This window comes from Ammospiza nelsoni, chromosome 1 (genome assembly GCF_027579445.1).
Source record: "Ammospiza nelsoni isolate bAmmNel1 chromosome 1, bAmmNel1.pri, whole genome shotgun sequence".
Classification (NCBI taxonomy): Eukaryota; Metazoa; Chordata; class Aves; order Passeriformes; family Passerellidae; genus Ammospiza; species Ammospiza nelsoni.
Genome location: NC_080633.1, coordinates 144,798,507 through 144,823,008, shown reverse-complemented (window position 1 = coordinate 144,823,008; position 24,502 = coordinate 144,798,507). Strand labels below are relative to the sequence as shown.

Here is a 24,502-nt window from a genome sequence, read left to right as displayed (position 1 = left end):
TTTCAAACTTTGTGATGTTCTGTTTGGTCTGTCATCTTTTTTTTTTTTTAAAAATTAAACTACCTGGTGTGAGAAGCACTTGGTGAATGCACTCAGAACTCTTGTTCTGTGGGAAAAGGCCTCCTGTGTGGGGACTGTATCACCCCATGTGCTTTTGCACAGGGCTCCCAGATCACATAGCTGGCACAGGAACAGTAAATTCTTCCTCCAGTCAGTTTGAGGAAGCCAGAAAGGAGAGCAGGGGCCCAGAAGGACAGTACTATGTTCAAGTGAGCACGTAGGAAAGGACTGATCCTGATAACCTTGAGTGCCTGCTGAGCCCTCTGGCAGGCTGGAGCATTATCCAAGCCCTTGGAGAGGACCATCTGATCCAAGGCCATCAAACAGATCATGCCCAGCACATTGCCCAGTGCTGCATAGGTTTGGACCTGTTCTTGGGAAGTTTTCATAGACTTGAATATAGTTATTTGCATGTTGAACAGTGTCTGGGCTTTTCCTCTTCCTCTTAGCTCTGTTGGGCACTGCTGTACAAGTGTCTGCAAGGGAAGTTGTGTTCTCAGTCAGTGCCCAAATTGGAGTAACTTCCCCTGGACAGTGGCTCCCAGAACTGCAACCCTGTCTGCAGCAGCCCTGCTGGGGAAGGGGAAGAGCAGAGGCTGCTCTGCAGGGGGACTTTGGTGAGGAACTTCCCCTGGGTTTGTTCTCCTCCCCGAGTTCCTCATGCATGAGATGATCAGAGTCCTCATGTTCCCTGTCAGGTGACATTCACCAGCCGGGGTTTCTGCAGCAGGGGATGCTCATGGCCAGGAGGGGAGCCATGGGCTTCCTGTGAAATCCCCTGTGGAATAACAGCACACACCCCACCCACATTACTGCCCCTGTGCCCTGCATGCCTCAGCCTCTCGTCAGCCCTGCTGCTGGGAGAGCTCTGGGGACAGTCAGAGGTGTCCTTGCTTCTGGGGGAAACCAGAGCCAGCCCCTGCTGGCCCTGCCTGCTGGGGTTCAGCACAGGGAGCAGATCCCCTTTCACTCCCCTCTGCTGGGAGCTGTAGCACCTGCTCAAGGCCAGGGAGACAGGAGGGAGGTGAGCCCTGTTCTGCCCCCAGTGCCCTGCCTGCAGCCACGGCAGTGCCCCCCAAACCTTGGTCCAAGGGCAGGAGGTGATCGTTCACACCCAGCTCTCACCCACCAACTTGCCAAGCTGGTCTTCCTCCAGAGTTGCTCCATATCTGCTTTACCCTCTTCTGAAGGATGGAGCCCAGACCAACATTCAGGCTTTGCTGTGTTCCCTCAAGGTTTGACCTACTCACTCTCTGTCAGCCAGTTGTGGGTGTGTTCTAAATATTTGTTTAGCTCATCTTTCTCATATGTGCTGAATAGTTTCTGAGCTGGAGGAGCAGGCAGAGCATTGGCTTAGGAACAAACTAAGCTACACCCTCTTGCTATGTTTTTACTTTGTTTTGTTTTCTTTCCTGCACTATTTTGTTGGGCTCCAACCCTGCAAATTTCACTGATATCAATAAAACACTGACAATTTCCCCAGTGGATCTCAGCAGAATCAGAACTCTTTGGAGATGAAAGCATATCAGATTGTGTGAAAGACATATTTTCAGAGGTCACTGAAATTCAGTCCCTCGTTCCAGAGCCTCCTTTTGCCTTAGACACTAATATTGCAGGTGCAGTAGGTGAATTTAGGTTCCAGCCCCATGAGAAGTTACACTAGTTAATACAGAGAACTTATTTTCCTTACTCTTTCTGATGTAATTTTTATCCCTTGAGTGTACAGAGATTAAAAGATAGTTGATGAGCATACTAAACATTCATTGCACATTTCTCTTCCAGTATCCAGCTGACCTCAAATCTAGAATGAAATGAATTTGCATTTGTTTCTAAAAGTATCTTATTTTGTGAATCAAAATGTCAACACATTTGAAAATGGTCCCACATGAGACATTTGTATCTCTTGGAGTTTAAATTGCTGGATCAATGTCCCATTAATACTAAGGGTGTTTAAAGGACAAATTCTCTGCCTACTGCAGTGAAAATTTACCCCGAGGTATGACATTTCACCTGCCACTGAGTATAAGACTGTTGAATATAATGGACCGGAATAGCAAGATCTGCACATGCTGCTAACAAAAACGGCTGAGCAGCAGATCCCATTACAGAAACCTTCCTCTTTTTTTTTTTTTTTTCCCTCCTCCTTTTTCATATATTTAATCTTGCATGCTCTTTGCAGCCTAAATTGCTGCACTATTCAGAAGCTGGGTACAGTTTAGTCATGTAACATATGAGTGGATAAAGAGACCCCCCCCGAAAATCTTTCGCTCAAAAGGGTGCAAGGAAATGAGAGCACCAGGGTACATGCAAGGTCTGGTGGCACAAAGCCTGGATCCAGCCAGAGCACAGAGCTATGAGCCCATCACATGCTGTCCTGGTGGCATCTCTGCTGATGGACAGGGCTTTGCCACAGCTCATCCCTGCCCTCACCATGGCTCTGTTCTGGGGGAGCAGAGGACAGTAGGCAAGTCTCGACCCCCCCTCCTCACATGAAATATGGAGACAACTGGCCAGAGCTATCAGCAAACTAAAGCACTGCAAATCCTCTGAAGGCAGGGGCCCAGAGAAGCTGAGCCTCAGGCAAGGCATGTTTACCCTAGGAAGTGCCAGCATAGCCCAGGAGAACATTCCAGAAAATTGCACCATACTGTCCCTCCCTTGCGCTGCCACGGAAACCAGATGCCAGGATGGAAAAGCACCAGGAGAGGAATAAAAAAGCTTCAAGTGCCAGAGAGCCCTGCTCAGCCCTACCTTCTGCTGCAGGCCATCTATGCTTCCCAGCATTCCCTGGTCTCCTGCCAATTCCCATCAACAGCTGTGGTTTGTGGTTGTAATGCTCAGCATTTGTCTCCTCTTTCTCCTAGCAGACCTGCCCCAAAGCTGGATGTGCAGCAGTTCAGGAGACCCAGAACTCCCAGAACTGGCCTCTAAGTATGAAAACAAATCTTTCTTTACTCCTTTATCTTCTCCAAGGCCTTGCAAGTGTGGGTTTGTAAGGTTTCTGGGCCCTTCTGATGGCATTTGTGAGGAAAGATTACATAACACAGTGCTTTATAATACATAATTTTCTTTCTTTTAAAGAACAAAAAGTGCCAGCAGTAAACCTAAAGCTGGAATGCCAGCCCAGAGGCAGCCTGCTTACTGCATTTAGCAGATGAAATGTTCTTCACTCCATCATGCTTATTCCCAGTTTCTGTGTCTGTATATTGCTGCAGCTTGGGTAGGAGCAGCTCCAAGATGTTAGCAAGTGTCTGTTAGGAATCCCACTCCCTGTTTCAGGAGGCCCCAGAAGTTCATTAGATGTTTAATAACTTCCAGCCACTGCTGTGCTGGATGGACCTGAACTGGTGACCGAGGGGGGAAAGGTTCTCTCACACATTTGCAAACCCTGAGGCATCTGTTCTCCAGACACAAATTTGTCTAATTCCCCTAAACCACTGATGATCTGCCCTGAAATGATACTCCCATTCCCTTAGGAAATCCCTTGGGTTGATATCAAGTAGATAGTTATTTTTGGATTCTTTCCCAGAGAGAGTGCACTGTATTGCTCTGAACCCTACACACCAAATAAATATATCATCCTACTGTAGTAAAGGTTCAAAAAGTTTTATTGAAGGGGAAACAGATTATTAATAATTAAGGGTAGTTCACTGTATTGGTTTTGAGCCAAGCAAAGCTAATAGGGCTTTTTTTTAGAGCAGAGATAAAAGTGTATAATATTGAGACTGAATTGATTGCAGCATTTAATGCAACATAAAGTCAATTAATGAATTTCAAGGGTTAACTCTGCATTAAAGTGAAACATGAAGCCCACAAGCAATGTATTAAGCGTTTTTAAAGATTAGCAAAAACAAACAAACGAAAAACAAAGCCACCCATTTTTGATTAGTAAATGCCTGTATTTTTTTCTTCCTGAGGGAGAAACTCATATTACCAATTTTACTTCTTTTATCCTAAAGCTCTAGGTTGTTATATGTATGTGTGTACTTTTCCTTCACCCCCTTTTAGAATACAATAAAGCCTTTACAAGAAGGTGATCAGTGATTAATTCTAACAAAATCCTCCTACATCTGCCTGCAATATTCTTGTGGCAGGGATGGACAGGAGTGTAGAGGGAACATATAGGACAAACACTTTTGTAAGAAAGGCACTAAATGAGGAGAGTTCTAAATTGCTACGTGCTTGGATCACCCCATGTTGTTTATTTACAATTTCTTAATTTAAAAGTATATTTTCTATTTCTCTGCAATAACAGAAGAATATGATATGGAAAAGAGAAAACAGAATCACTGGGTGATTAGCTGTACTAATGAGGATGAGGAAGGTTTTAAAACATTCTGCACTGAACAATTTGAATATTTATCACAGAATAAACCTGCAGCCATTCCTTCTCACTGACAGATATTATATTGTAATGTTGTTATTTTGCAGTGTTTCCCAAACCATCCACTTCTTCTGAAACCTTTGTCCAAGTCCCAATATGACATGAGGTCTTTTTCTGCACCGTGGTCTCCTACTCTCTGCCCTCTTTCTTGGTAGCCATGCAGTCTTCCAATGGGCACACGTGCCCTTCTTTGCCACCTGGCCACGTTCAAGTCCTGAGTGCAGCCCCCTCTGCACTAAACCAGGCTTGTCACACTCAGCTGCAAAACCTTTCACAGGCTCAGGGGCAGAGTCTGGCATCCGAGCAGCAGCGAGTTGTGCCTTAGGACACAAGTGACCCCATTAAAACCATTTAGAAGCATGCACACTTATGACTGGCTCACTGCCCTCATGCCTCTCCTTGCTCTCACATGGTTCCCCAGGCCCTCTCACATCCCTGCTTAAGCTGGTCTTCTTTGAGCAAACCACAGAAATGTATTCTCTACATCTGCCCCTACCAGCCTTTTAAAGTCAAATTCAACTGATAAACAATTAAGATTAAAATAAGAATGGCAACATAATGGGAGCATGAAGGAGCAGGTACCATTTGTCTTTTTTTAGAAGAAAAGAAAATATAATTGAAAAATAGAGTCCTGTGAACACTGTAACTAATGAATTGTAATTTTCTCCTGATTTGCATTCCGTGTGCCCTGCATTTCCCACTGGATCTTTTTCTGTGCAAAACTTCTCGGCTCCTCCCTGTTTCCAGCTCCTTCCTTCTCTGCTAAGTTCCCACTGCAGCTCCCCCAGTGTCTCTCTCACATCTTGCCAGGCAGGCAGGAGATGACCCAAGCAGGCTGACTGGGCAGTGTACACGTGCTGTTGAGTGTCCAGCACCACAAACCTGATTTCCAGGGGAGTGCAGGCTGTGTGTCCTGGGACAGGAAGAACGGCTACCTGGCATAGGCCAGGGGCTCACAGGCAAGCTGGAAAACAACTCAGAATGATCAGCCCCACTGCATAACACATTTCTGTGTGAGACACTGTGCTGCTCCAGCTTTTGTGCCCAGGTTTGTTGGTTTAGGACTAGCTTGGCTGTAGAAAGCCAGTGTGTGTAGCAGATCTTAGCATTTGTGTTTTTCTCTCATCTACAGCTTAGTCTGCAAGCTGCTAGGAGCAGGAATTGCACCAGTGGGTTTTTTAAGGCATTGTACAAATATTTCCAATTTAGCTTTTTGCATCTGAAATTACTGAAGTGTAATGGCATCATTTTAGGCACTTGGAAGTTTTTGGAATGGAAGGTACCACTGCCAGGCTTCGTAGCCTTCTTGCTTAGTGTCAGACAAGAAGTCTAAGCTCAGAAATATGGTCTAAGCTTCAGAGTTACAGCCTAGCGCCTCACAATAGAAGACTATTTTGCTTCTTTCAGGTTTTTAGTTTGTTCACTGCCTGAGACAGGAATCATTTAGAATCAGGAGAATATGAGCATGTTTTTAAAATGTCCTGCTGGTTTGTGATGCAATCCTGCAGAGGCAGTGTGGTCTTGGGGAAAGCTGTGTAACATAATAGCTACCTAAGCTGTGACTCCAGGAACTCACATGTCTCAGATGGGACTGGATCCCCATTGCTATAAACAGGCACAGAAGGTTTCCTAGCTCATGCATGGGGTTTATCAGCTGGACATAAAAATATTATCTTTTAATCAATTGGGAAAACTCAGAAGAAGTTTAAGCAATTCCAATGTGCAATACCAGCTTTACTGTCTTTTCTTGCTAACTGAATATTAAACAGCTGTATCTGGTGCTATATTTAGCCCTAGGTGCCATAATCATGCTCAGGAAAAAGGAAGAGAAAGACGTCTGGTGTGCAGTGTTGCAGTTCCTCAGCAGAGGAAGTGTTTAAGTGCCTGCCTAAATGCTTTGTTTCATGGAAGTGTTCATCTGCACCCAGTCTGTCTCTCACAGATTATAGCACAGGAAAGTCCTGGCTTTCCATTTCCTCTGCTAGCAAACTCTTCCTTGCAGCTAGAGGGACTTGTGCTTGTGGGACCAGTAAGGACTCTGTTTCTGTCCCTCGAGCTACCCAGGCATCTTAAAACAATTGTGCTCAAAGATTCTGCTTCATAACCCAAACATGCCTACCATGAGGGTGATAGGTGACTGGGAATTTCTTATCCCACAGAAAAAGAGTGCTACCTAACCACTGCATATGAGGTCATGGGAGAACCTGGAAGAAAATGTGTGTACTGATGAGAAAAGGGTTTCTTTTCAGCAATTTGGTACACTAAAATGGTTTTAATGTCTGCTGCTCTTTGGAGCATATTGATGGCATTGTGAAACAGCAGAATTATAAAGGTATACAACAGATGACTGCATCAAAACAGTGTAATTTTAAAGAGGTAGATGCACTTGGTGAGTTAGTAACTAAATCATAGTCTATTTTTTCTCTCATTATTCAGTAGCCTTGCACTCAATACCACTTAGATCACACACAAAGATAAATTTTGTTTATAGAAGTTCAAGTGAATGCTGCAGAACCAGTTGAGGTTTTGATTTTTGATTTAAATTGAATTCTAGTTTTCAGATGGGAACAAACATTCAGGTCCTTTCAAACTGTAACAGTGGCACAAGGGCAGAACAGCAGCAACAGTGACCCTGCAGTGCTGTGAGGTGCTGAGCCCCTCAGCTCGTGGTTGTGCCACTGGAGCTCAAGGAACAATCCTGTGCAGCCTGAGATGCTGTCCTTGCTCGTGTCTTGCCCAGCAGTGCCTAACACTGTTCCATGAAGTCCATGTTTACTCACTGAATTTTGTAATTGTCCCCTGAGACTGATGCTCTGCAGAGCCCTTCCCTGAGGTGCTTTCATTAATTTACCTATTTCCCCAACAGAAGATTGCAACTTCCCCTGTGATGTGAAGAGGAAACTAAGAACAGCTGTAGCAGAGGAAACAGTTGAGGCAAAGTGAAATGGTCTCTTGACAACATCCCTTGGTAACACCTAGACACAGCCCAGAAATGACTTATGAGCCAAATGCTCTTCTGAGGGCTTCTAATAACAAATTAATTAAGCACTTTGGGGAAAAAGAAAAAAAAAAAAACAAACACCCACCAATAAACAAAATCCCTGCAATGACTACATCACGACAAAGGATGGGATCAAAGTAAAATACCAGTCTCATGCTCCTGAGGTAGGCAGAAATCTCAATGAGATCAATGAATATTTGTTTCCATCAGGGCAGCACAACTGTGTCAAAAACTCCCAAATCAAACCAAAACAAAAAGCTGGGTTCTCTTCCAGAGAGCCATGAGACAGTCTAACTCTCTGGGACATTGTCTGACCTGTTCTCTGAAACATTGATTCTGTCCATTAATTGAATACTATTATGCTGCTGATCTGAAAAATTCAGTGGGGAAGAGAAGAAAAAGAAAAGATAATGTTTGTGAGAAAGTTCCAGTTCACATATATATTTTATTTCCTCCTGTGGCCCTGGGGGTTAACTTTGTTTAATAAACTGGCTTGACTGGGGCTAAAGGGAGGTCAAGTGAAACTCTGCCACTCTACAGCACCTGATTTGCAGCCTCCTCTGACTTGGTGAAGCCCTCACTTTTTAGTAGCACTGACTGCTACTCAGAGTGAATAAATACAGTGACATTTAGGAGTTTACAGAGACATTTAGGAGTTTTGCTGGAGAAAGGCACCTCTGAAATGAGCAAAGGTGATGGACTCAGCACCTGCTGAGGTGATCACAGCTTTTCTATTCCCCAAGCACAGACACACAGGTGCATCTGGGCCTTTTCCTCCACTGAGTGCTATAAGTTCAGAAGTGCAGTCTGTGGCTATGACCTCCTAAACTTGGTGATGCTGGATTATCTCAGGTGCTTTGCAGGCCTCTTCCCTTGCCAGTGTGCTACCAGCACAGGTTCACCACTGCAGCCACTCAAAGGCTTGTCAGTGCAGTGAAGTCCATGTGAGATCACTGGAGAAATTCTGTATTTCACAAACTTTTATAAGCAGCTTAAAGATCTCAGAGTCTGTGTTCTGCTCTATTCTGCAGCAGGTCTACTACTCTAATTTATCTTTCTATTTTCCAGTAGAGATAAAACATGATTAAAATAGCTGCAGTTCCTCTTTCCACCTTCCTCTATGCTTACTGGTCTGTAATCTTCTAATGCAGGCTTAACACCTGATATTTTCTCTTTTTCCTTCCTTTTTCTTCCCTGTCTCTCATATAGATGAGCTACATTTTTGAGGTAAGACAGCAAAATGTCAAAATGTGAAAAAAAGAGCTTTATTTTGTAAAATCTCCATTATTCTCAATCACAGTCCAACTGACAGGGCACTGAACCTTCCTGTGTTATTTGACTTAAAGAAGTGTTCATTAATTGAGAGCATGCTGTGTGTTTTAGCTGAGGCTCCCCACATGAAGGGGCCATGCTGATCATAGGAGGAACAACTGCATCACCAGATGAGCAAACTCTGAAATAATCTTGGACCTTGTAATGGCAGAAGAGGAGATGACTGATGCAATTAGTCACGTGAAGTGACTGGGGCATAGCATGAGGAAATGACAGGATTTCACCAGGTCTGTCAGGGTAAAAAGACTGAACTCCAGAAGCATTTCAGTTTTCTCACTTGCCACCCAAATATCCAAATGACCTTTTTTTGAAGGGGGGGAGGGGAGGCATTCTGAGATTGTGAGTGCCTGTGTCCATGCAAGTATAAAACATTCTAACTCTGGCATGACAGTATCTGGAAGCACTTCAGGGATCCTTATGAAGTGATTTGACCTTGGCTTTTTGTTTTGTCTGCGTTTCTGGAAATTTATGTAGATCGTTCACATTTTGTTACAACTGTTTATATTCTGAAGAGCGACATTCATATCAGAGGATTTGTACTATCTCAGTGAAAGCCCTGGAGGACTCTGTGGTATAAATGTGACTGCCTCTGCACTCTCTCATCTACTACTGGGCCACTTGAGAATGTGGGAAAATCTGGGTAGGGGAGGGCAAAACCTGACGTTGGTTTTATCTGAACTGAAAGGTGCCATGAGCCACAGCCCTAACAAGGAGCCCTGCAAAGCTGCATTTCTTCCATTCTTCACATTTTCCATAAGAAGTTTCGTCTTTAACCATTTCTTTAAAAGAATAATCTTTAGCCATAGGATGTTTCCTTTCTATTTCCATCCATGTAATGGAAGAGCTGTTGCTGTCCTCCCCCCAGAACAAACAGGGCTGCTGTCAGTGGTCAGGGCGCTCTATTGTCCCTGCTGAGTACACATGGCCAGGGTGATGGTCACTTCTTTTTCCCTTTGGACTCTCTCCCCTGGGCTACCATTAGGTTGAAAAGCAACCCAAGTATTCCAACAGTGCCTGGCACCTAAGGGCAGCTTTGCTCCTGTGGCTTTATTTGTCCATCTGGCCATCCGTATATAAAGTCAAGTCATCTTTTGTCACTGGTATATACCCACAGATATGCAATACAAATATATCCAAGAGTAACTTCAGAGCTTATTAATCTCTTCTTAATGAAAATGCTCTGACCTGTTTTCTTTCCTGTCAGATATACCTACCTGTTACCAACTAACAAAATCCTCAGGCATTTAGCAGAATAGGAACAGTTCTGTTACCACTCTTTTATTCTATGATACTAACAAAAAAATACAGTCTTTAATTCTGTTTTATTGTTGTTGTTTTGGGGGTTTGTTTTATTGGAGAGAGTTTTAATATTTATTGCAGTGATAACCTGGTAAAATAATTTTGCATTCAGAAGAAGCAATTAAGAAATTAAAAGTGAAGGCAGAACTAATAGAAAATTGCTGGGTTTTTTAGTCATGCAGCATTTTCCACAGTGTTCAATGATTTTTTATGCTTCAATTATTATGTGGGATGTGGATGTCTTAGTGTGCAACTGCTGTTAAGCATCAGTGATGCTCAGCATCTGGGCATTCTTGTACTTGTGAAAGATGTGAGATCCAAATCAAAGGTATCTTACAATTTTGGAGAACACTGAGGACTATATATTATGATAAACCTGCTCATGGTTTCAGTAGGGAATTTTCTTTGTCCAACCCCACCCTGCCAAGACCCAAGTGCTTTATAATGTTATGAGGAACAACAACTCCTCATCCCTGAGGCTGGTTGTGTGTAGCTCTTTAGTTCTGTGCAGAAGGAAAAAGCTGTATAGTACAACAGGTGAGACTCCTGGTTTCTATGAAGCCCAAATGGTAACAAGTCCAATATTAACTCAGAGCACAATCCTGCTTCCCTTGAATGCAGTTCAGTGGAACCTGGGTCACCTCCTGCCTGGCACACAGATCTGTAAAGCCCTGCAGACTTTAGAGAAGATGAGGATGTGGTGCCTCAGGAAGGAGTGTGCATCGATTCATACCTCAAAATTTGTATCCACTGCAAAAAAATCCTTTCTGTGGCAGAAGTGAAAAGCCATGTCAAGCATTTGTTCAGTCACTACACAAATCGCACACAGCAGAACTGGAACTTCCGTCATTCTGCTGAAGGTGCTGCTGTGAAAATCTTTTTTCATCTCTTCTTCGACATCTCCTCTGTTTGCTCCAGTCTGTACAAACCTCTCAGAGCCTCCAGAGCTTGTCTGAGCATTCCCTTCTCCCTGCTTAGCTGAAGATATGTGGTGCACCAGCCCTGGTCTTGCCTGACTGCTACCCAAGGACCAAACCTCAAGTGTGGTGATTTTTTTTGAGTTCACCAAACAGGTTTTGCAGCTGAACTATACTCACAAATGGCTTCCTTCATATCCCAGGGTACTCTTTTAGCTAGAATACTTTAATGTTGTTATAATCAATCCATATATCTTGAATCCTAATAATAAGTTAAAGACAAACTAAGTTTATCAGATTAAGTCAACATATACATAGGTATGATAATAAAAAGAGAAATACATTGACATATAAATAAATCTCTGAGCTATTTTCCGTTTTTGTGCTTTCTCAGTGGGCTTAGAAGTACCTGATATTCACTATATTTGTCACTTAACAAACTGCTATCAGGCTTTGAAGAGGAACTAGTAGAAGTGGTTGGAGTGCTTGGTTTGTCTCTTTTAGACTGAGAAATACCCTTTGATTAGAGCTGTGTTGATAATGTTTTACTATTGGAGGGTGCAGGTTTTGCATTGCCTGGCTGCCGCTGGTCTCTGAACCACTCCCGGTGCAGCCTCACTGAACGAGCTGTGAACTGCCCTGGGTGTTAGAACAGCTCAGTGAGGAGGCCAGGGGAGGCTGCATGGCAAAATTTAGACAAGCATTGTCTAGATTCCAGGTTACTTCAAGGAAAAAAAACCAACACAAACAAACAAAAAAACCCAAAACAAAACAAAGGCAAAACAAAAACAGCAGAACTTTTAATTGTTTTCTTTCTAAGTAGGTCTACATGGAATTTTACTGAAGCAGCAAGCCCTGAAACTAGGTAATTGTGCAATCCCTCTGCTTTGGCAAATTTATGCACAGAGGAGAAGCAGTTCAGGGTGTTCTTTGTCCCTGTGTGAGGATACCAAAATCCAGGGTGAGATATAGAAGGTGAAACCTTCATAAAATCAGAGAATCACAGAATATGCCGAATTGGAAGAGACCCACAAGGAAGATTGAGTCCAAATCCTGACCCTGCACAGAAAGCCCATAATTAAGTCCATGGGACGTTCTTAAAATATGTTTTTGTGTTTGGAGTAATTTAGAATTATTTATGCTGGAGAAGACCTTTCAGACCATTGAGCCCATTCATAAACTCTTAGCAAAGTCGCCACTAAACCACAACCCCAAGTGCCACATTTACATGTGTATTAAACTCCTCCAGTGATGGCGACTCCACCACTTTTATGGGCAGCCTGTTCCAATGCTTGACAACCCTTTCTAAGAGGAATCTTCTCCATCATATCCAATCTAAACCTTCCCTGGTGACACTTGAGGCCATTTCCTCTTGTCCTGTCTCTGTCACTTGGGAGAAGAGACCGACCCCCACCAGCTCCTGTCAGGGAGCTGTAGAAAGCCATAAGGTACCTCCTGAGGTTCCTTTTCTCCAGGATAAATGATCCCATAACCCCATGTGGGTTCTTTTTTGTTGTTGTTGTTTGTTTGTTTGTTTGTTTTTGTGATTTTTAAACATATTTTGCATGTCTTCTGAATTTTTGCGAGGATGGAGGTGGAAAGCATTCCTGGATCAGCCTGAGTGCAATGGTATGGGGTTCTGGCAGTGCTCACTGAGGGATGGAACTTTCCACATTTTTTACAATTATTTATTTTTGCTTTGATCCACCTGGGAAGACATTTCTGAACGGCTTTGAATCATCAGCCCCACTTTTCCCACACAAGGAGCACCCCATCTCCCTTCCCACCCTGCCTTTGCCAACTGCAGACACTTAAATTCCCGAGCCCGGCCCCAGAGAAGCCCCGGACCCGCACGGCTGCTCAAGCACCGATGGCTAACGCTGACTGAGTGAGTTAATGAGCTGTGCCCGGGGCTGCGGGAACACCGCGGCCCCTTTAAGGGGCTGCCCCACTCGCCGCCTCACCCGCCCGCCCGCCTCTCTTTCGCTCCCCCGCCCGTGCCCGAGACACTGGGAGTCGAAGCAGGTGCATGCGCAGTGCGCTGGCGGCCGGGCGCGCTTGCGCAGTCACCTGCCGCTGGCCGCCCCCCCCCGGTACATCCGGGTCAGCGCACGCCCGCCCGCACGGCCGGTGCCCGCGGTGCTGTGCGGCCGCTCCCCCCCCTCCCCCGCTCCCCCCTCCCCGCGCGCGCTCCCGCCGCCCGCGCGCGCTCCCGGCGCGCTCCCGCCACCCGCGCGCGCCGCTCCGTCGCTGCTCCGGCCGAGCGGGGGAGGCGGCGGCTCCGGCTCCGCTCCCGATCCCGGTCCCGCTCCGGATCCCGGTCCCGCATCGCGGGGCGGCTCGGTGAGTGCCGGGAGGGCGGGAGGGGCCGGGCGGGGCGCTCGCCGCTGCATCCCTCGCGTTCCCTCGGCGCCGGCGGCGCGACCCCCGCCCCGTTCCCGCGGGGCCGCCGCTCCCCGCCCGGCTCCAGCTGTTGCTCTCCCCGCTCCTCAGCGCTTCGCAACTTCTCCCGTCCCGCCGCCGCTTCCCCCCGCACGCCGACAGGGGCTCCGGGGCGCCGGGGAAGCGGCGGCCGCTGCTCCCTCGCCGGGGAGCCACGCGGGGCACCGGGGACCGGCCGCCCTGCCCCGGGCTGCCCCGGCGGCTCCTGCCCCCGTGGCCGGCACCGGGTCCGGTTCGTGCCCGGTGCGGGTGCGGGCGGCTCCCCGGGATGCGGGGTGGATTGACAGTGCTCACGGATAACGGGAGAGGAGAGGTCCTGGAGGGACATCCGCAGTGCTCCCGAGTGCGGCTGAACATGCCGCGGGTTAAGCGGAATCCAGGGATTGGGAATACGGTGCCAAATTTGTCATGGGTAGGGTGTATCCTGCAGGTTTGTGTGCCGCGCGGTGATGCTGGGGCTCTGATTCCAGGTGGGATTAAGGTGAATTTGGAGTCTGTAACAAGAGAGTGTTGTTTCTAACCTATTCATTAGATAGCGGATAAAATCAAATTTTAATTCCATTATAATTTTCTCCCATGTAATTCAATGATAAGGATGCCTGCAACTTAATTTATTGTTACTTTTTAATCTGGTGTCATATCTCACTTGGTAAAAAAATACAAGAAGTTTATTCACAGAAACATTTGAGACCATGAAGAAAGGAAGAGACTGTGTGTTACGAAGGTTTTTGAAGTTTTTTTTCTCTGTCTGTTCCATAGCATCAGCATCCAGGATCCAAATGTCAGCAACAGTGTGACAGCTGTCATACTGCTGTGATAGTGGAGTATTACTAACATTTAAAATCTGTCATTCTGAGTTTCTGGTAACATAATATGGAAATACAAGTGTACATTAGCATGTATGTTAATCTTCAAACCAGTAAAGCATTTTCTAGATTGATCTGATAATCTGGGTTCTTCCTTATTACTGTTTGTAATGGTAAAAATTGCAAAGTCTCTTTTGCTCAAATTCCCTCCCTGCTCACTGATGTAGAATTTTCTTTCTTTGTGCTCTGCTTGGACTCTAAATACAGATTTTAGTTAATCAGCATTTTCTTATGTAGGTTGTATGTTGAGCAGCCTGAGATTACTGTTGTCAAGGTTGGAACATGGGTTCAAACTTAAAAGCTTCCCCCTGACAAATATCTTTGTTCAGCAAGGTGTGTTGTTTTGCAGAATATATCTTTGGTTCTGTGTGGCAAGCTTAACAGCAAAATCCTAAACCACATGAATAAGATACTGCTGTTACATGAAGTTGGATTGTTTCTTGCCTGGCATACAGGGAGTATTCTATTGTTGAAACAGAAGCTTTGAGTAGGAGAGAAGATAGCTTTTTATCCCAGTCAGACTGTCAGATTTGTGATTGCATATATTAGCTGTCTGAGAGCAGGGGCTGTGGAAGAAGTGATCCCAGGATTGTTTTAAAATATCCCTGTCAAGAAGTGCCACGATTATATGAAAGTAAGGAATGAATTTGATCCCATCTGTTATACAACTTCCATTTGTCATCAGGTGCTCTAGATTTTCTTCCTTGTTTGCAGTTTAGCTGGGGCCACCTGAGGGGACAGATTATAGAAGAGTTTGTCTTCTGAAAGTCCCTGCCTCTTCCTGTGACAGCCTTCCCTGCTCTGGCTGTGGAAACCTGGTGTCAGCCAGTTCTCTTCTTGCGTACAAAACTATCCTGTCCCTTTATCTGGGTTTTGTGTGAGTCTTTCTCTTGATAAAGAGAAAAAAGGAATCCATTTTTATTGTGTCTAGCAGTAGTTATATATATTTCCAAAAGAATCGATTGTTAAATTAATTGAATGCAGTATTTAAAGACACTTATGGGGGCACCTTAAGGCATCTGTCACCAGACCTCTAACAGTGCTTACTAAACACTTGGAATTAATACTGTAAAGAGACAGAAGGGCAGGGAATATTTGTATTGCAAACTGCTGAATTATTGAGTAATACAGTAACAGAAATTGTCTCTGTCATTTGGAAAAGCATATGTAGGGGCCACTTTGGATTTCTGCAGCTGCCTTGGCATGGCAAACATAAATGCAGATTTTTTTTCCTCTCACTGTGTATCTTGGAGAACACAGACACACAAACAGCCTGCAGTCCCCTTCTTCTTGTTCCTGCCTGCCAGCTGGGGGCATAGATGGAACCAATGCACGTCTTGATGTAGTGGAGACAGGCAAAATTAAAGCCTGTGTGCAAGGAGTTGGATTTGTTTTTTAAGCAGGTTTGTGTGTGGCTGTTCTAGTTCATTTGGTTGGTGATTTTTACGAAATGATGGCACAAGTCAAGGTTGTCACCTTTGCCTGTCCCACCTACAGGCTTGTTCTCTTTAATGATACCAAGAGTTTCTGTCATTGATATAGATGGGCATAAGTGGGAAAAATTACTCCTGTTCCTTAAGGTAATGTTAACTACCCTGAATACATTACAAATCAGTTTTATGAGACACATTAATCATAAAAATCTTTGAAAATACATCTTCAAAGCTGAAATATTTTGAGTGTTGTCAAACTGCATCTCATGGATTATCAGCTGTCAAGCAAATGTGCTACAGGCAAGGCATGCAGCTCATGTGAATGTATGTGCTGAATGCACACAAGGCTTGGATGTCAGTGCCAACTCCTGTGCTTGGAGCCAGGATGCAGAGAGTCATCCTGGTGGTCGTTTTGGTCCAACTGAACCCCTCCAGTCTGTCAGCATGGCTTCAGAGGTGATGGGAGTGTGGGGACTGGGGATATGAAGGCAGCTCTGCTTGGGTTGGAAAGAGTTAAGTACTGAAGCATTGGCCCTGCTTGCTAGCTGTGGCACCTGAAATATGTGCATCAGTTAGGCAGGGTAAGAATTATTTAAAATAATTTTCCAGCTGTTAATGTTGGCCACTTGTACCATTTGATGTCTTTTCTACTCCCATTTGTTTGCATATATCGAGAGCACTTTAAGTAAATGGATGGTCCTCTTGCACACCTCTTAAATTTTCCTCTGTTATTAATCTATGGCTATAGAAACTTTATTAAGGAGTATCAGTATTTTCTTCCTTGTGATCGTGGAAAATTTAACACCTCTACCCAATGTAGAGAAATCTGCATTTCTCTTCATGTTTACAAAGACAGGGATTTACTTGATTGCCTTTAATTTCAGGATCTCTTATGAAATCACCTCAGTTTCCCCCTGTCTGTGGTTCAGGAATATTCTCTCGAGTGCCACAAGTTGGCTGCTGCAGCTGGCAGGGTGTTTCCAACTGTCTAAAATTTGCTGAGAGCAATAGGCTCTTACATAGGCACTGTTTTACATTTGCACTTCCAGTGCTTACTGGGGATACATGTATTGCAGTCATATAAACAGCAGAGCTTAACAGAAACCAATGACAAACAATGAGCAGTTTTAGAATTGACTAGGTAAAGCTGAAAGTATTTTTAGCTGCAGCACTTTCTCCTGTGTTCCCCATCCCCTGTGGTTTTAATTGCATTCTGCTTTTTAGAAATGGCATTTTGTCCTCTCTGTCACGTGAAAGTCTGATGTACAGAGAGTACCTTCACTGTGGAAACAGTGAAACTAGTTACAGGCAAAGCATAATTGAAAGGTGTAAGGAAAGTGATGCAGTCTTTGGCCTTTCACTCATGATCATTTGAATTTCAGGATAGTTGTAAGACAGTCATGGTTGTGAGGTAAGGACTGACCCTGTCGTGCTCAGTATGTTTATGTGGCTTATGAACTCAGATCTGTTGTTATAACCTTTATTGTCTGGTTATGCTGCCCTCTTCATTTACTGTTGCTCTTGCATATGGTGATATTGATGAAATGTTTAGTAATTGATTTCTGCTTAACTCTCACAATGTTAATGTTGTTCATGTAATTGATTTGTAAAAGTGTTTTTGGTTCCAGACTTATTATCTTTGAATGATTTTTAGGATTGCTTTTTCAGCACCTAGAAAATGAATTTTTATTATTCTAGTACCCATACAAATGTCAATACCTAAAGTGTTGACTAATTTTTGTGTCTTGGAAAAGGCTGTTTTTTACCTTCTTTGCACTAACCTAAAGTTCTGATGCTGCATTTGGGGAATGGTGTCTGACTGACCACACCTGCCTTTTTTTTTCTCTACTACATTAAATCATTGCAGGACTGTAGGAAAAATTGAGGACTAAATATCTCTGAACTGAGGAGACTGTACTTATATACAATCTTCAAGTGTGTAAAACTAGTCTTCTGTAATAATGTTTGTATGGGAGGGTATATTTTTATTCTTCTACTCCTGTTCAGTGAAAAGGCTGTATGGTTTGTGGTCTTGATTACGAAGTGTTGGACTGATTCTCTGGCTTATATCTGCAGCACTTGGGATTCCCAGGTGGTCCCTGTGCAAATAGTGTGACTGGGTCTGGGACAGCTTAGCTTGTGAGATTTCAGTGCTTTCAGTTTGGTGTGGCTGTAGCTACAGAAATAGCTTGCCTTGCAAAACAGGCCTTCTGTCTGCCACCCACACCAAAACCTAAAGCTTGATCCTGTAGGCAGTTAATGCACTTATCTGGGAGGCTGATTCCATCAGCAAATGCTTTACCTGAAATTGGTGTCCACCAGGCAAAAAAAATTCTTATATTGGTAATCACTTTATGTATAAGAAAAGTGCAGCAGAACACTGTCCTAGATACATTTTAAAAGCACTTTTTACTTCAGACTACAGGGCTTAAATGTTCCCCGGTAGCAGGAGGCAGTTCTGTGAGCAAATTCTGTTTAACTGGCGTAGTTCAAAAGACTCTTAAATTCAGCCATGAGGCAATTCTGGTTCTCCTTCAGTCCTAGATGATTAAATTAAATGGAGTGTTAGCATGAGTAACTTTTTCTGGTGTACTACACAAGGTAATAGATGAGTTCCTAGGAGCCCTAGTTGTAAATTAGATGACTGGAAAGCCCCGTTTCTGTGTCTAGTGGCTGTAGCAGTTGAATAACTTCAAAAGTTGGATCTAATTGCATATTCTCCTAGTCAGGTGTGGCTATGGATGATGGCTCCTTCTCCTTTTTATTACAGCAGTCTTGAGGGTAACATCCTCAGGGAAACAGATTTCTTGCCTTTTTGTGTTGCACAACAAAGGTGTTTGTTTCAGCCTCTGATGTACAAATCAGTTTGACCCTCTATTGAATAATTAAAAAAAAAAAAGCAAACACCAAAAACCAGACAGTATTCTGAATTCTAGCACTGTTATTCTGGGGAAAAAAAGCTATAAGAATTAATAAAAAATGCAGTCATCGCAGAGTTTTTGTTGTTTTGTAGGTGTTTAGGTTTTTTGTTTGTTTTTTGGGGTTTTTTTGGGGGGGGGATGGGTTTGTTGTCATTTAAACACAACCTTCCTGTTCAGTGTCCTTGAAAGTGAAAATTCTTAGGCAAAATGCATTCTGAGCATGAAATGACAGTTAATTTCTTGTTGTATTTGTACCTTTTATGTGCTGAGACATATGGTTACTTGAAACTGTTCCCTTCAAAGGTGGAAGTGAAATAAGTAACCACTAGACTCCATGAGGCTTCATTTCAAAGATAAAATTGCTGACCTTTTACATAAATGAAGATCATACAGACAAGAGAGAGCATTGTGTAAGGGTTGCTTATGGAAGCAGTTAATTGATTTGGAGTTTAGATTTCCTGCTTCTGTGTGAGGAGATGTGAATTTGTCAGCTGAACTGGCAATTGAATTGTAATGATGGTTTTGAAGTTTTTTGCTATGGCTACTTCGCTTGTTCTCATGTATAACTGACTAAAGTCATGTTCTCCTAAGCACTAAAATAGTAAATGCTTTTTCCGTTTTTACCTTTGCATCTCAGAGTTCAGAACTAATTAATTCAGAAATAATTTCTTTCAAGGAGTAACAGAATAGCATAATCTAGTTAAAGAACCTTGAAGTTTGGAGGACAATCCTACAAGAACTTTCAACTAGTATAACAAAGCCCAAGTTGTTTTCTTATCTCTTCTGAAGTTTATGGTTTTAGCAGTGTTCAAAATTTTTATGGGGAAATTCACCATTATTCTGTAACTCTGGCTTCTTAATAAATGTGGGGGAGAATTGTGTCCCTGTAGGAAACTCACTGTAGTTGTGACTGGCAGTGTAGTAAATGGCAGTGTAAGACACTATTGATTAAGACCTAATATTTTGAATGTGACATAATATTGATGTTAATATTGTGTCAGGTTTTCAAAGGAATTTCAGTCAAACTACTTCAGTAACTGCCAAAAGTGAAGCTTGGGAACAGATGTTGTAATGGGAGTCTTAAAATTTGACAGCTCTTCAAATGTGTGCCTCTGCTTTAGAGCAGAGTGTTTTTGCAGGGCTGATGCCTCCAGCTTTGCTTTTCTCTCTGTCCCCAGTCCAGAATGGGCCTCAGTTTGACCCCATTACAGTCCTGTGCAGACTCATGCTCTAATAAACATGTATCCAGGCATGGAAGAAGAAATGGGTTTGGATGGAGAGGACAGCTGAGGTGAGGAGAGATGGCAATTAACTAGGAGGAGGAGCAATTTGCTTTGAATTGAAAGCAAGGAAGAAGATTAATTAGGATCTGGGACTGAGTTAGGCCCAGGGTTGATGATAATCTAGCAGAGAGATTGAGTTGTGGGCTCTTTGGCTGTGTGGAAAGTATTGATCAGTACTGAGGGAGTGTGTGGGAATGATGCTGCCTCTCTCCCACCATCCTGGGGACATCTAGGAAAATGGGACTTGCAGGACAAAGAAAATGCATAAAAGAGAGCTGATGGGCAGGGAAAGGCAGACAGGAGTAGTAAGGGTAGAAGCTAGGATTTTGTAAAGAAGGCAGAGAGGTCTGTTGGACAAGGAACTTGTGAAGGTAAAAGCAGAGTTAGAAAATCTGCAAGGAAGGGACTACAGTGAAATAAACAGAATTTTGTCCATTGCCAGTAGTATCCAATGTGTCTTTACCACTTTAGCTTAATATGTATCTCTGAGTGGTAAAAATTGGTGTTGTGAGCAAATGGTTCTGATTCTGGTCATGAGCTATGTAGTTACAAGGATGAATTGTCTGGGCTCATCTCCTGGTTAAGAATTTATACTATTTGGCTGCAAAGCAGCGCTCAAAAGCAGAAGTTGCAGAAAGCAAGCAGCCTTGAATACATATTTGTAGGGCGTTTCTTCCATTAGTACCTCGCTTCATTGCCCCAAGTGTCTGGTGCTAGTTCCACCAACACAGTGTTCAGTGGTGTGTCTTCATTGCTTTTGGCTGCACCATGCTCTTGCTAGATTGCTCCAGAGGAGCAGTTAATTTCCTCATGGACAGTGGTGCTGCTTTCTGTAAGGTTATTTATTATCAGAATGGTCTAGTGAGATGAGGAAGTAGTTTGCTTCCTATTTCACAGGAGGAGCGAAGGCACAGAGAAGTTCAGATAGTTTTGCATGGTTAGAGATGACTGTAACCTGACTTTTTTTTGACTGCTTTACATATTGCAGCCACATCCCCATAGAACTTGCTACTTTTCTCTTCCTCTGATTCCCTTTTAATAAAGAATTCTAACATCACACTTATTTCTTGTGTTTGTGGTCTCTTTGGTCATGTAGCTGCCCTAATCGAACTGGAGAACAAGGCACTGCTCTAGATCCTGGTTATTGCCGCAGCAGGACATGGCCATTCAAAAAGGCAAAGTTGTTTCTAGTTTCTGCTTTTGTAACTGTGTTGCGTGCTGGGAGAAATGAGGAAGTGTTAATTCCGGCATTGGGTGACTCTGGAGAATTTGTACCCTGGTGTTTGTAGCTCCTTGAAGCATTTGGTCTTGATGCATTCCCTCCCTGTGCTGTATTCACACAGCTCTGGGGCCAAACTGGCACATGCTGTGCAAAGACACCTACTTGGTGTTTAAGTGTTATGGAGAAGTTGGAGTGCTGTTGCAGCTTTATTAACAGAATTGTGGGCAATGAATTCCTTTTTCTGCTTCATGAGGAGGGAAGGAGGGATGAGCTGTTTTTCCTTTTCAGGTGGGAGTCTCTCAGTTGTCCACATTGCTCAGCTTATCTGTTTAATTTGACAGACAGTTCTGTCCTGCTGTCACCACTGCACTCATAAGTTCTTTCTGTTTTGGAGACCCTTGTGGCTTCTTGAGTTTCTCTATAGAAATGAAACTGTATCAACCAAGGTAAGAGGTACAAAGCTGGTGTTTCTTCTGTCAGTAGAAGGAGTGGTAAAAAAAGCTTTTGCTACCCTCTTGGGGTTTTTGATGAATTGTTTGTGTGGGTTTTAGAATTTTTTTATTTGTTTTTATTTTGACTCATGCTCATCACTCAGTTTTTCTTGGAAGCTTCTTTTTCAAAGAAAAATACTATGAATTAAGTACATTCTGGTTAGAAAACTATATAGTTAAAAAAAAAAAAAGAAAAAAAGAAATAAGTGTTTATTCCTTGGTAAAGAAAAGACCAGTAGTCTCTCCTGGTAGAGTTGTGATGTTTTGCCTTTTCTCATGTTGGCTAATGTTCAGTTAATATTTGGCTGACCAGCTTTTCAGCTTGGAGGACTAGAAATACTTCTGCTATAGAAAAATGTGGTGGAAACTTGCTCTCTCTTGAATAGTGTGGCATTCATTGGTAGCAAATCTCTCTTCGGAGAAGGGAATGGTCATGGGAGTGCTTTTGATCTCAAGAGTCAGTCTGGGTTTCGTAGAAGCACAGCTGGCTTCTGATGTGATATTGGGAATGTGACAAACATTGGTCTTTAGACCTGAGGTGCTTTCATGTGGAAAAGGACACATAAACAAAGATTTTAAACCATTAGAACCCCAGGTGCTGTTTCTGGCCTTATGTAGGCTTTTTGTGTGTTTAGTTATGTGATCTGTCAGCTCTGCCCACCTTTACCTCTGTGGGTGGATTTATTCACTTTAAGTCTCTCCAGTTCAAGTAAGAATTGTAGTGACACTTGATAAAAGAACATGAACTGCAACATGCTGAAGCACAGCTACGTGTGGGTGAGTCAGGAGAGAGCTGGAGTAGCAGCACTAGAAAGAAAAGGAAGTACAGTCATGATAAAACTTTATTTTAAAAGGGGGAAAACACCACCTAACCTAATGAAAAAAAAGCAAGTCAAAAGCCATCTGTCTCCAGAGGATGGAATTCAATAAAGTGATATAGTTTGTATCTTGGTTACTCTCTGTGTGCACAGTTTTGAGTCTGTATAAATCTGTAACACCACATGTGCACCCATTGCTTGGTGTCTGCACACTGCAGGGAGTCAGCTGGATTGTGTCTCCAGACACTGCTCAAGCAGGACAGTTTGTATCTAAAGCAAATTGGAGTTGATGTAGAACCCACCTGTACTTTTAGGAAACTAATATTTTAATTGCTGGTCAAAATACTTCAGTGATTTTTAAGCCCCTATTTTGGTGTACAAGTGATGCAGCCTTTGCTCATGTTCCATCTGTTGAGGGCAGGTCCTCCCTGCCAGGGGACAGGCATGCACACACTCCCTCATCAGGGCACTCTGTGTTGCTGACAGTTGTCAGGAAATAAAAAATGCTATGTACAATAAAGTGCAATTTCTCACAATGTGTTGGATTTACAACACTGCCAGAATGGTTCAGTACTGCATAATTTTGTGGTTTTGATGTATATGCCATAGCTTCAGTGAAGGAACAAAAAATCACTCACTAAGTTCCAGTAATTTGTCTTTAGCTTCCACAGTTACATGGCTTTTACTTCCTCAGAGAACATGTCATCTTTGGTCTTAGCATTTTAGCATGTTAAAAAAAGAAGTTGAAAGTCAGATGCTTTCTTTAAAGTGAAAAGCACAATTGTTGTGCTTAGAAATGGTCTATTTCCTGGTTCTGAATCAATGTTTGATAAAAAAAAGCCCAACCAAAAAAACCAACCAAATGTATTTACTTGGTAAAATGTTGTCCTCTGCAAAAGGATTGGTGTTTTGTTTTTGTCATGTGTTGTAAATGAGCACAAATTTCATTTCCCAGTTCAAAATACTTCTTCATAACTTAATAATGAGAAAGATAAGCTATTTTATGTTGGTACTTCAGGGTATCTCTTTTCAAGGACAGTGCTCTATCTCATGCTACAACTTTTTGAAAGTCCAGAGACAGAAGAAAATTGAAGACAGTGAGTGAAAGCCTTGTTTGATATGTCTGAGCAGTCATCATAGGGCTTTATAAATACCCTAATTCTTTGAACTACTTGTGTTGTGTGTCTTTTTTTCTTGATTTAAAGCTGGTTTATTTAAGGTATTTTTTTTCTCCTTGCCTTAGGCAGTCCCAGAGTATGAATTTCTACACTTCATGTGCTGCCCTTCACTGCAGGAGGGCACCTCATAGTAGTATTTTCTCTTATCAGGCAGTAATTGTGTGTAACATCATCTCTGCCTTGCTGCTGTCAGCTGTGCTCTGCCTCAGGAATTGCTGAGGCTGCTCTTGCAGGGCTGGCTCCTAGAGGAACTGTGGAGGCTGTGTCCTGCCTGCAGTGCTGTCACACAAGTCACTCACTGCAAGGTGGGGTTCATGCTCTGGTTTTAGGTCTGCTTGGACAGTTCCACTCTCACTGCTCTGTCCTTCCTTATCCTCTATTTAGCACTTACGTAAAAGGCTCTTCTTGCTTGGACTTCAGGAAATATCTGACATAGATAACATTCTTTGTGCTTTGTTTTGCTCTTACCAGCCATACTTTCCTCTGCTTTATGCTTCCCCTGAATGCTCCTATGCCAGAAAGTTTAGAGTAACAAAAAAGAGCTATTAGTAGAGTTTGAGTAGTACAGTAGGTCTGGTTGTTATTCTCCTGCTTCTTTCATTTAGCATCATTAGTATTTGTAATCATCTCTGCAAAGCTGAGGCTAGAACTGCCTGAAAAGGAAGTTGTTTGAATTTTTCATAGAATCATAGAATGCTGTGAGTTGGAAGGGACCTTAAAGATCACCTAGTGCCCAGCCCCCTTCTCCTGATGGAGAACCTGTTTACCAGCTCTGAATTCAGGGCCAGTCAGGCCAGGAGTCCAGAGAGGTTTTCTTTGAACTGTGTTTTGGAATTGGGGATGCCTTGTTGAATA

General features: G+C 43.3%; 1 protein-coding gene across 6 annotated transcripts in view; it reads left to right on the top strand.

Moving 5' to 3' along the window:
* Positions 1–24,502, top strand: part of CYRIB (CYFIP related Rac1 interactor B) — a 97,294-nt gene that overhangs the window by 7,576 nt on the left and 65,216 nt on the right. For 2 of the 6 annotated variants that reach the window (XM_059480492.1, XM_059480485.1), the window contains exon 1: positions 13,177–13,336. The exons of 2 other annotated variants lie outside the window; for them this stretch is intronic. The gene's annotated coding sequence lies outside the window, so the exon portion shown is untranslated. Of the gene's footprint in view, positions 1–13,173; positions 13,337–24,502 lie in introns of those variants that run through there. 2 more of the 6 variants (XM_059480503.1, XM_059480481.1) reach the window with 2 other exon arrangements.